Here is a 12,500-nt window from a genome sequence, read left to right as displayed (position 1 = left end):
TGGTTGTTGTCCAGTGGCACAAATGATTGCAACGACTGCACTCCCCTTATAGTTGCAACCTTTCTTCTGCTATTGCAGCCTTTGGATTTCAAATCAATGTCCTCTCTTCCGCCTGCCTTACCGTTGAGGGATTTTGTTTTACCTCAGAGTTTCCTTCTCTTAGGAGGACTGTCAACTAAGACTAATGAGCTCCCCCTACCCATGGGTGCAGTTTAATGTCACGATATTTAATACTGGTACCATAAACAAAAAATTATCCGGTATTTTCCTTGAATTTCTAATTGCAGAACGTCTTAAACTTTCGTCATCCCTGTTGGTGGGATCTCCATATCCTACATTCCTTCATCTCTCTCTCTCTATTTTCCAATAGGTTGTGTATAAAAGGAATATATATATATATGTATATGTGTGTGTGTGTTTAGAAACTACTGGTCACTTTTTATCAGATACATATTGTAATTGTAATAGACATAATGCCTTCTTAACCTCTCGTGGTCAGGACCCCAACGTGGCCTAGTTGGGATTATGGGACATGGGTTCGTTTCTCGCTACCAGACATCATAGTTTCTTCATATTTCTTGCACCTGGATCTCAAGGCTTAGTTGTGACAAGAGTATTTAAAATATGCGGAGAATCGAGAAGTTAAGAGGGCATTATTGCTATTACAATTACACCAACACACACTCACACACGTATATGTGTATATATATATATGTATATATATATATGTGTGTGTGTGTGTGTGTTGGTGTAATTGTATAGCAATAATCCCCTCATAACTTCTCAAGTTCTTCGCATTTTTTTATTGGGGTAAAAATCAAAGTGATAATCTAGGATTATTGAATATCACACGGTCATAAACCCAAACATAGATTTAACCCTAACAGAAACTACAACGTATCCATATAGTTCAAAACATGTAAAAATTGAATATATTAATATTGTTGCTTCTATTTATATACAACTTTCTCATTATGAACGCATCGATTTTAAATAAACCAAGACTTAAATTTAGAACATTTCCATTATTTGACTTAATGAAACTAGATTCAATAATATTCCTTTTAACTGTGTCATTACATTGAATTAAAGATCTTGCTTGACTACAGTTAATAGGATGATCTAAATCTCTCGTATGTATGAATAATGCATTCGAAATTTGTCCAGTTTTCACAGAATACTGGTGCTGCTTAAGTCGTTGTCAAAGAGATTTACCGGTTTGTCCGTAAAATACTTTACCACACTTTTTGCAAGGAATTTCATATATGCACCCGGGAAGATCTTTAGAATTTTTTATTACTAAACGCTTGACATTAATATTACTAAAAATAACATTTATGTTAAGAAGCTTTTAAATTCTAGTAATTTCTAAAAACCATTCATCACAGAGTAATTTTAGAATGTTATGCTTACTAAATTCAAGTTTGTTATAGTTAAATAAAATGTTTTCCTAGCTCTTTTCCATGCTACAACTACAAAGGTCCTTGGGTATTTAAGTTTCAAGGCAAAATCATAAATAGTTTTAATCTCAGCGTCAATAAACTGCGGGCTACATCCCAGAAAAAAACCGAGAATTTAATATTTTGATGGTGATTGGAATAATAATGAACAAAAGAGGCAATGCTAATTGATTTTTGAAAGACTGAAAAGGTGAAATTTCTATCATTTCTGTGGACAGTTACATCAAGAAAATTCAAATTACAATTTCTTTTATAGAAGGGACTAAATTATCGAGATTAATAAGGAATTCCAGGAGATTTTCGTGAACTGGCCAAATAAAGAGAATATCATCCAAGTATCAAAACCATATAACTTTTTGGGGCAAAATTCTTGGTAAGAGTTATGTCACAAAATATTCCATGTAAATACTGCTAAGGACAGGAGATAAGGGATTACCCATAGCCATGACAAACGTTTATACAAAAAATCCACCCTTAAAACAGAATCATTTTACTATCTTTGATACATAACCTTTTGAGCATAATGAGGTTTGCTACAGTTAAGGGAATACATCCTCCTGAATCTTTGGAGGATGAATTAGAACGTCATGATATTCACTTAACTGCAGCAAACCTCTTTAGTCTCATAAGGTTATAAATCAAAGATAGTAAAAAGATTTTGTTTTAATGGGGAATTTTTTGTATAAATGTTTTTCGTGGCTATGGTTAATCCCGTATCTCCTATCCTTAACCATATTTACATGGAATTTTTTTAGACAAAACTCTTACCAGGAATTTTACCCCAAAAAGTTATATGCTTTATGTATTTGGCCAGTTCATGAAAATCTCCTGGAATTCCTTATTAATCTCAATAGTTTAGTCCCTTCTATAAAATTTACTGTAGAGGAAGAAGGAAATTGTAATTTGAATTTACTTGATGTTACTGTCCATAGAAATGATAGAAATTTCACCTTTTCAGACTTTCGAAAATCAACTAGCATTGCCTCTTTTGTTCATTATTTCTCCAATCACCATCAAAATGTTTTTTTCTGTGATGTTCCTAAGGGTTTTATTTGTATGTAGCCTGCAGTTTATTGACGCTGAGATTAAAACTATTTATTATATTGCCTTGAAACTTAAATACCTAAGGACTTTTGTAGGTGTAGCATGGAAAAGAGCTACAAAAACGTTTTATTTAACTACTGACAAACTTGAATTTAGTAAGCATAACATTCTAAAATTACTCTATGATGAAAGGTTTTTAGAAATTACTAGAATTTTAAAGCTTCTTAACATAAATGTTTTCAATAATATTAATGTCAAGAGTTTAGTAATAAAAAATTTTCCTAAAGATCTTCCCGGCTACATATATGAAATTCCTTGCAAAAAGTGTGATAAAGTATATTACGGACAAACCAGTAAATCTCTTTGACAACGACTCAAACAGCACCATTATTCTGTGAGAACTGGACAAATATTGAATGCATTATTCATACATAAGAGATATTTAGATCATCCTATTAACTGGAGTCAAGGAAAATCCTTAATCCCATGTAATGGCACAGTTAAAAGGAATATTACTGATTCTTGTTTCATTAAGTTAAATAATGGAAATGTTCTAAATTTAAGTCTTGGTTTATTTAAAATCGATGCCTTCATAATGAAAAAAAAGTTGTAGATAAATAAAAGCAACAAAATTAATAAATTCAGTTTTTACATTTTTGGACTATATGGATACGTTGTATTTTCTGTTAGAGTTAAATCTATGTTTGGGTTTATGACCGCGTGATTTCCGATAATCCTGGATTATCACTTTGATTTTTACCCTTTTGACAATTACCCATCTGGTATTTTTTATCTTTTTGTTTACCTGATAACTTTCTTTCCAACTGTATTTCATTCTTTCCTTGACAATGTCTAAGTAAAGACGAAAGCGCTTGGATTTCTTTCAATCATTTCCCTGTATTCACTTATATATATATATATATAATATATATATATATATATATATATATATATATATATATATATATATAGAGAGAGAGAGAGAGAGAGAGAGAGAGAGAGAGAGAGAGAGAGAGAGAGAGAGAATTAAGTATAGATTGTTGTGACTCAAAGCAAGTTTAAAGTATTTTTGTATGACTAAGGATCCACGTTTTTTTTTTTAAAGAGTATTAGACAAAAAAATATTAAGCAACAGTATAAAATCCTAGCTTTGAATTTCATATTTATGATTGAATAAAATTTAAAATGACAGACCATAAAGGAGAAGCGTTCAAAGAACGACAGGAGATAAGGGATTACCCATAGCCATGACAAACGTTTATACAAAAAATCCACCCTTAAAACAATCATTTTACTATCTTTGATACATAACCTTTTGAGAATAATGAGGTTTGCTACAGTTAAGGGAATACATCCTCCTGAATCTTTAGAGGATGAATTAGAACGTCATGATATTCACTTAACTGCAGCAAACCTCATTAGTCTCATAAGATTATAAATCAAAGATAGTAAAAAGATTTTGTTTTAATTGAGAATTTTTTGTATAAATGTTTTTCGTGGCTATGGTTAATCCCGTATCTCCTATCCTTAACCATATTTACATGGAATTTTTTTAGACAAAACTCTTACCAGGAATTTTACCCCAAAAAGTTATATGCTTTATGTATTTGGCCAGTTCATGAAAATCTCCTGGAATTCCTTATTAATCTCAATAGTTTAGTCTCTTCTATAAAATTTACTGTAGAGGAAGAAGGAAATTGTAATTTGAATTTACTTGATGTTACTGTCCATAGAAATGATAGAAATTTCACCTTTTCAGACTTTCGAAAATCAACTAGCATTGCCTCTTTTGTTCATTATTTCTCCAATCACCATCAAAATGTTTTTTTCTGTGATGTTCCTAAGGGTTTTATTTGTATGTAGCCTGCAGTTTATTGACGCTGAGATTAAAACTATTTATTATATTGCCTTGAAACTTAAATACCTAAGGACTTTTGTAGGTGTAGCATGGAAAAGAGCTACAAAAACGTTTTATTTAACTACTGACAAACTTGAATTTAGTAAGTATAACATTCTAAAATTACTCTATGATGAAAGGTTTTTAGAAATTACTAGAATTTTAAAGCTTCTCAACATAAATGTTTTCAATAATATTAATGTCAAGAGTTTAGTAATAAAAAAATTTTCCTAAAGATCTTCCCGGCTACATATATGAAATTCCTTGCAAAAAGTGTGATAAAGTATATTACGGACAAACCAGTAAATCTCTTTGACAACGACTCAAACAGCACCATTATTCTGTGAGAACTGGACAAATATTGAATGCATTATTCATACATACGAGATATTTAGATCATCCTATTAACTGGAGTCAAGGAAAATCCTTAATCCCATGTAATGGCACAGTTAAAAGGAATATTATTGAATCTTGTTTCATTAAGTTAAATAATGGAAATGTTCTAAATTTAAGTCTTGGTTTATTTAAAATCGATGCCTTCATAATGAAAAAAAGTTGTAGATAAATAAAAGCAACAAAATTAATAAATTCAGTTTTTACATTTTTGGACTTTATGGATACGTTGTATTTTCTGTTAGGGTTAAATCTATGTTTGGGTTTATGACCGTGTGATTTCCGATAATCTGATTAGCAACTTTGATTTTTACCCTTTGGCAATTACCCATCTGGTATTTTTTATCTTTTTGTTTACTGATAACTTTCTTTCCAACGTGATTTCATTCTTTCCTTGACAATGTCTAAGTAAAGACGAAAGCGCTTGGATTTCTGTCAACCATTTCCCCTGTGTTATTCACTTTTACATATATATACATATATATATATATATATATATATATATATATATATATATATATATATATATATATATAGAGAGAGAGAGAGAGAGAGAGAGAGAGAGAGAGAGAGAGAGAGAGAGAGAGAGAGAGAGAGAGAGATTAAGTATAGATTGTTGTGACTCAAAGCAAGTTTAAAGTATTTTGTATGACTAAGGATCCACGTTTTTTTTAAAGAGCATTAGACGAAAAATATTAAACAACAGTATAAAATCCTAGCTTTGAATTTCATATTTATGATTGAATAAAATTTAAAATGACAGACCCATAAAGGAGGAGCGTTCAAAGAAGTGAACGAAAATTGAGTTTTTGTAATCGGGAGAAATTATGTCTCCAGTGACAAAAAAATGATGATAAATATTCATTATTAATGTATTCATTATTAATGTGTCAAGAATATGACTGACTAGAAGAATAGACGAACAGAAAGGAATCAAAGACTAAATAGCGAAAAAGTTTCTAACATTCAAAATAAGTGAGGCAAACGAATAGAAATTTGAAAAGGAAGACTGTGAAATGAGTTATATAGGTTAAGACTGATATTTCAAAGAATAAAAAACGAAGCAAAACAAAGGGGCCCCATAAAAACAAGCAGAGGAACAAAAAATGAAAATCCATAAGCAGAGACAGGGCAAGCAACAAGCGCTGGAACAGGAATTAAAGATCAAGTGAAAACATGAGAATAGTGATAATTCGCATAGAGTAGCATGTAGAAAAGTCAAAACTATTTTGCAGCATTAGTTATGTTTCATAACATACAACACAAAAGTGAGACAATATAAAATTTGATTGATGCAAGGAAGGAAACCTTGAGATAGTGTTCTCGTGTTCAGAGTACATTCCAATTTAAGAAAACATAAAAATATCCAAAAAAACTCTGTCAACGAATGCAGTAAACGGCTTTTACTGAAAATACGTACTAGTTTTTTTTCCATTACTATATATGTAAGACGTTGAAGAAAAGTGAAAATTCAAGGCTATATCTTACCTGAATTACACCAGAAAAACAAAGTTCAATACCATGATGTATAAAAAAAACTTTGAAAGATATACGAAATATATAGCTTAGGACTTTAGCTTACTCGAGGTGAAAAAGATGGTTTAGCTTGAGCCTGGATAAAGCAAAACAAAAAATGATCTCCACGATGATATTCGTTTTCACAAAAATATAAAAGATAAAAGAGGCAGAGTTAGCTCAAGCAACTCTGAAATAAAGTAAATTTTGACTCACAAGAAAAGAAGAAGAAATCAACGCCTGTCCTGACTACAAAGAAACGTAAGCGAAAATTAAATTAAAAGTTCGATATTGTATTTGATTCTTAGAAGAAAAAAAGGAAGTAAAGTCTCCTTTGAATACTCCAAAATTGGTTTGTAAAAATGTCAAGATAATCAGAATGGACACAAAATTCTGAAAAAAACTGATATTTCATACGCATGGAAATCTCTTGACCGGTTCGAAATGGTGTGTTGGCATAAGCCTATAAAAATGAAATTCAATTAAAACTCTTTCATTTATTTTCAAAATAGATTTCATGATATAAACAAACTCCGTAATACCCAGAAACTGTAACAGATACTAAGATCACTCATTTTTACACTAAAGCAATTTATTTGCTCGTTAGCGAATCACAGTCAAACAGAGAGTTTAAAAAGTCCAGAGATTAAACGAGGTAACGGACCGGTTGATTACTTCCAATTTGGAAAACAAAGAGAAAAACAAAATCATACAAATAACCGGACGGAGAACCACCAGGAATTCAGAGTTGAGAACTAGAAGTTATGATCCGGCTGGTTTTTTGTCTCTGTCTCATGGGGATAAAATCCAAGAAATTTTCTCAAAACCCCGAGGCTGAACTCAGGCACGAAAACCTTTGTTAAACACTTGATAATTAATTAAAGTAAAACTAATTTCTTGAGTAGCATATTAGTAAGATTATAAGCATATCTATTATATATATATATATATATATATATATATATATATATATATATATATATAGTATATATATATATATATACATACATACATACGTACGTATATATATAATATATATATATATATATATATATATATATATATATATATATATATATATATATATAATATATATATATATATATATATACACCCTCAGTGGTGGTACACATATATATATATATAAGTGCAGGATAGAAATAGATGGAAACGGCTCATCTGAAACAGCGACCTTCATATAAAAATTGTAACCAGCCGGGAAGAATATATTATATATATATATATTATATATATAGGTATATATATATATATATATATATATATATATATATATATATTCTTCCCAGCTGGTTACAATTTTTGTATATTCTTCCCAGCTGGTTACAATTTTTGTATGAAGGTCGCTGTTTCAGATGAGCCGTTTCCATCTATTTCTATCCTGCGCTTCTGCCTCATCAATTCCCTTCTCATGTAAGTCTCCTCTCACACAGTCCTTCCATCTCTTTCTTTGTCTCCCTCTTCTTCTTCTTCCTTGAACCTCCATCCCCAAAGTATGTCTCCCAGCGTGGTCCTCATCCCTCCTCAACAGGTGTCCATACCATCTCAGCCTCCCCTCCTGCACTTTCTTTGATACTTCCACCACCTTAGTCGACCCCCTTATGTAGTCATTTCTGGTCCTATCCTCTCTTGTCACCCCAGACATCCACCTAAGCATTCTCATTTCTGCCACATCCAATGGATCTTCTGCTCTGTTTTTCTCGTGCTTGCTGTTTCCGTACCATACAGCATTGCTGTCCTTACCACCATCTTGTGAAATTTTCCTTTTAACCTAAGCAGTACTCTTTTGTCACAAAGAACTCCAGCCGCTCTCCGGTTGTTCCAGCCTGCCTGTGCCCGATGTTTTACTTCTTCTTCCGTTCTTCCTCCAGCATTAAAAAAAGATCCCAAATACTTAAACTTATCAACTCTCCTTATTTGCTCTCCACCAAGCTGAATACTTTCTCTATCATCCCCCTCAGTGGTGGTACACATATATTCTGTCTTATATCTACTTATTCTCATTCCTCTGTCCTCCAGTACTTGTCTCCATCTTTCCAATTTCATTTCCAGATCTTCTGTGCTCTGTGCGCACAGAACAATATCATCCGCATACAATATGTTCCATGGTACTGCCTCCCTTACTTCCTCTATTATAACATCCATCACTATGTTAAAGATAAATGGGCTCAGAGCCAACCCCTGGTGTAATCCTACTCTCATCTCAAAACCCTCTGTCTCCCCAACACTGCTCCTCAGTCTGGTAAAGACATTCCTGTACATCTCTTGTATCAATCGTATGTACTTCTCTGGCACCAGCTTCTCCCTTAGACTCCTCCATACCTCTTGTCTTGGGACTCGGTCATAAGCCTTTTCAAGGTCAATGAATACCATATGTAGATCCCTTTGCCTTTCCCCGAATTTCTCCATTAGTTGCCTCAGACAAAATATACCATTTGTTGTTCCCCTTACCTTCACAAATCCCATCTGCTCTTTACCTATTTGTGCTTCTTCTCTCAGTCTAGCATCTATCATCCTTTCCAGTATCTCCAAAGTGTGGGACATCAATTTAATGTCCCTATAATTACCACACTCTTGGACATCACCTTTCCCTTTAAAAATTGGGAACAATATACTCCCACGCCACTCATTTGGTACCTTTTCCTGTTGAAGGATCTTTATCATAGATCATACAGTATATCCACTCCTTCATCTCATGATTTTTTCCATGCCTCCACAGAAATCATGTCCGGTCCGGCTGCCTTCCCATTCTTTATCTTCTTCGGAGCATTTAGTACCTCTTGCCTAGAAAACCTCATTACCATGCCAATGTTCACTTGCCCATCCTCTCTTATTAGTCTATTATTTTCTTCATTTAACGAATGTTCGAAATATTCTTTCCATCTCTTCACAATGTCTTCCTCCTTTCTAAGTACTACACCATCTTGATATTTTATTTGTTTGATATGTGTAATATCTTTGGTGCTCTTATTTCTAGCCTTTGATAGCTTGATCATCTTCTTTAATCCTTCCTTTGTCCCCAGCTCATTATACCCATCATCATACGACTTTGCTTTAGCTTGGGCTACCACCTTTTTCACCGCCTTGTTTTTCTCTCTGAACCTATCTCTGTCTTCCACTGACTGTGACTCTTCCCATCTTTTCTTTGCCTCCTTCTTATCTTTTACTACTTTCTCAATGTCTTCATCCCACCACAAACTCCTTTTCTTCCCATGTGATACCAGATGTCTCTCCAAGCAGCCACTTTCCATGCCTTCTTATTACTGCTGCATTTCGTGCCCACCATTCTTGAGCATCTTCAATCCCTATAGCAAGATCCTCCAAAACCCTCCTCTTAAACTCTATCTTCTTATCCCCTTCCTTCTCTAATTTGTACCATTTAATTTCCCTTATCCCTTTAGCTTTGGTTTTAATTCTTGACCTCCACCAGCTTTATCCTTTTATACAGGAAGTAGTCTATCTGGGAGCATCTTCCGCCACTCCTATATGTTATTAGGTGTTCTCTTTTCTTCTTAAAGAATGTGTTTACTATTGCCATGTCGAATGACACAGCAAAGTCCATTACACTCTCCTTCTGGGTTTCTCTCCCCAATTCCATGGCCCCTATGCACCCGACCAATCACCTCATTTTCCCTTCTGACATGGCCATTCAAATCTGCCCCCACTATCACCCTCTCATGTTCTTCCAGTTCTTGCATTATGCAAGAATAATGCAAGAACTGGAAGAACATGAGAGGGTGATAGCGGGGACAGATTTAAATGGCCATGTCGGAAGTGAAAATGAGGCGCTTGGTCGGGTGCATAGGGGCCATGGAATTGGGGAGAAACCCAGAAGGAGATTGTATTGGACTTTGCTGTCATTCGACATGGCAATAGTAAACAAATTCTTTAAGAAGAAAAGGGAACACCTAATAACTTTCAGGAGTGGCGGAAGATGCTTCCAGATAGACTACTTCCTGTATAAAAGGATAAAGCTGGTGATGGTCAAGAATAGGTGCGACGGGTCACGTATTTCAAAAAACATATTTTATTCCCATAAATTATCACCTGTGTCAAATCTGGGTGTGATCGACCTGCAGGTGGTCACTGTCTACAAGCTACGATTGTGTGCAGAGCTATCTATTTCTGCCTCAAGTGCTTCCCCCTTTTCTGAGAATCACTCGGGTCGAGGTCGACCTGCATGCACCTTTAAGAGGTAGGTGATCAAAAATCAAAGTTATTACATAACAATTTCTTAATGAACAGTGTGCATAGTCATGTGTCTTTGTTGTGTTGGAAAATCTGGATGGATGGTGTACCAACGCCATGCATGACCTTTGGAGTGGCTGAGTGCCATATATTGCTGTATGGTCCATTTTCCTTCGAGTGCCAATTTGTTTTTTTTTGCAAAAAGCAAAGTTTTTAGGTAAAACTCGCATATTGATCAGTATTCAAGTAATTGTGTTTTGTAATATTGGAATATGTCAGAGGATGATGTATCTATCATATGAATGCTTTTGTTCATGGCTGGCATGCCGTATGTGGCCATATGGTCCGGTACCCTTCGAGTGACAATTTCTGTGTTCTTTTGCGAAAAGCAAAATTATGACATACGCAATTCATGTAGGGCAGTGTGCATAAAAGCAAATTGATATAGTTTTGTGATATTGGAAAATGTTTTAAGACGTGCGTATCACTTGCAAGACTCTAGGAGTGCCACTTTGTTTTGTTTTTTTGCAAAAAGCAAAGTTTTTAGGTAAACCTCGCATATTTAACAGTATTCATGCTACTAGTGTTTTGTAATGTTGGAATATGTCGGAGGATGATGTATCTATCATATGAATGCCTTTGTTCATGGCTGACACAAGCCGTAATATGGCCATATGATCCATTCCTCTTTGAGTGCCAATTTCTGTGTTTTTTTGCAAAAAGCAAAGTTAGTACGTACTCAAAAAAGCAAAGTTATTAGGTAAACCTTGCATATTGAACAGTGTTCATGCTAGTATAGTTTTGTTATTATTGGAATATGTGGGAGGATGGGGTGTTGTACCGCTTGCATTCCCGGGGCATTGGCTCGAGATATCCCTAAGTTGCCATATGGTCCGATTCCGTTCGAGTGCTACATTTTGTGCTTTTTTGCAACAAATATTTATAATAACTAAATTGATGTAGGACAGTGTTTGTTATATAACTAATTAGTACAGTTTTGTTTTATTATTGGAATATATGGGAGGATGGTGTGTTTTATAACGTGCATGCCCAAGGCATTGGCTGAGATGCACTAGTTGCCATATGGTCCGATTCCATTCGAATACTATTTTGTTTTTGCAAAAAACATATAAATTTTGTTTTTTGCAAAAAAAAAACAGTTATAATAACTAAATCGATGAGGACAGTGTTTATTATATAACTAATTAGTATAGTTTTGTTTCATTATTGGAATATCTGGGAGGATGGTGTGCTTATCACGTGCTTGCTCAGGGCATTGGCTGAGATGCCCATATGTGGTCATATGTCGGGCTTTCCTTCACGTGTTCATTTCTAATCTTTTGCTTTTTTTTCAGTTATGGCTTCGAAGAGGCAGAGGCCCTCTAGGTGAAGATGTTATCAACGCACTTCTATATGAATTAGAAAGTGACGTTATCCGTATCTGTGTGTGTTTTTTGTGTGTGTAAATGTGTATATATATATATATATATATATATCTATATATATATATATATATATATATATATATATTATGTATATATATATATTATATATGTAACAGGATTAATAATTTCATTTCCATCCACGGTAAGAGACATTGTATAGCCAAGGATAGGAGGACGATTGACATAGGCTAGGCCAACCCAACCGTGCATTGTTAGACATTGACCACAAGACCATCCGTCATTGGCGACAAAAATGGGATCAATTATGATGGATACTATTGGGACTGATACAACAACACAGGATTCAATATAATTCTTATTAGATTATACTGCTTCCTTTCAGGTATGAATTATTGTATAGCCCAGGATAGGAGATGGTCGAAGTAGGCTAGACTAACCCACGTGTGCCATTGGTAGACATTGACCATAAGGCCATCCATCATTGACGACTGAGCATATCGACGTATCATCATCAACTAAGGTCACATAAACTAAATTTTGTTTTTGCAAAAAAAAAAGTTAAAATAACTTAATTGATGT

Source organism: Macrobrachium nipponense, chromosome 39 (assembly GCF_015104395.2).
Source record: "Macrobrachium nipponense isolate FS-2020 chromosome 39, ASM1510439v2, whole genome shotgun sequence".
Taxonomy (NCBI): Eukaryota; Metazoa; Arthropoda; class Malacostraca; order Decapoda; family Palaemonidae; genus Macrobrachium; species Macrobrachium nipponense.
This window is presented reverse-complemented; position numbering follows the sequence as displayed.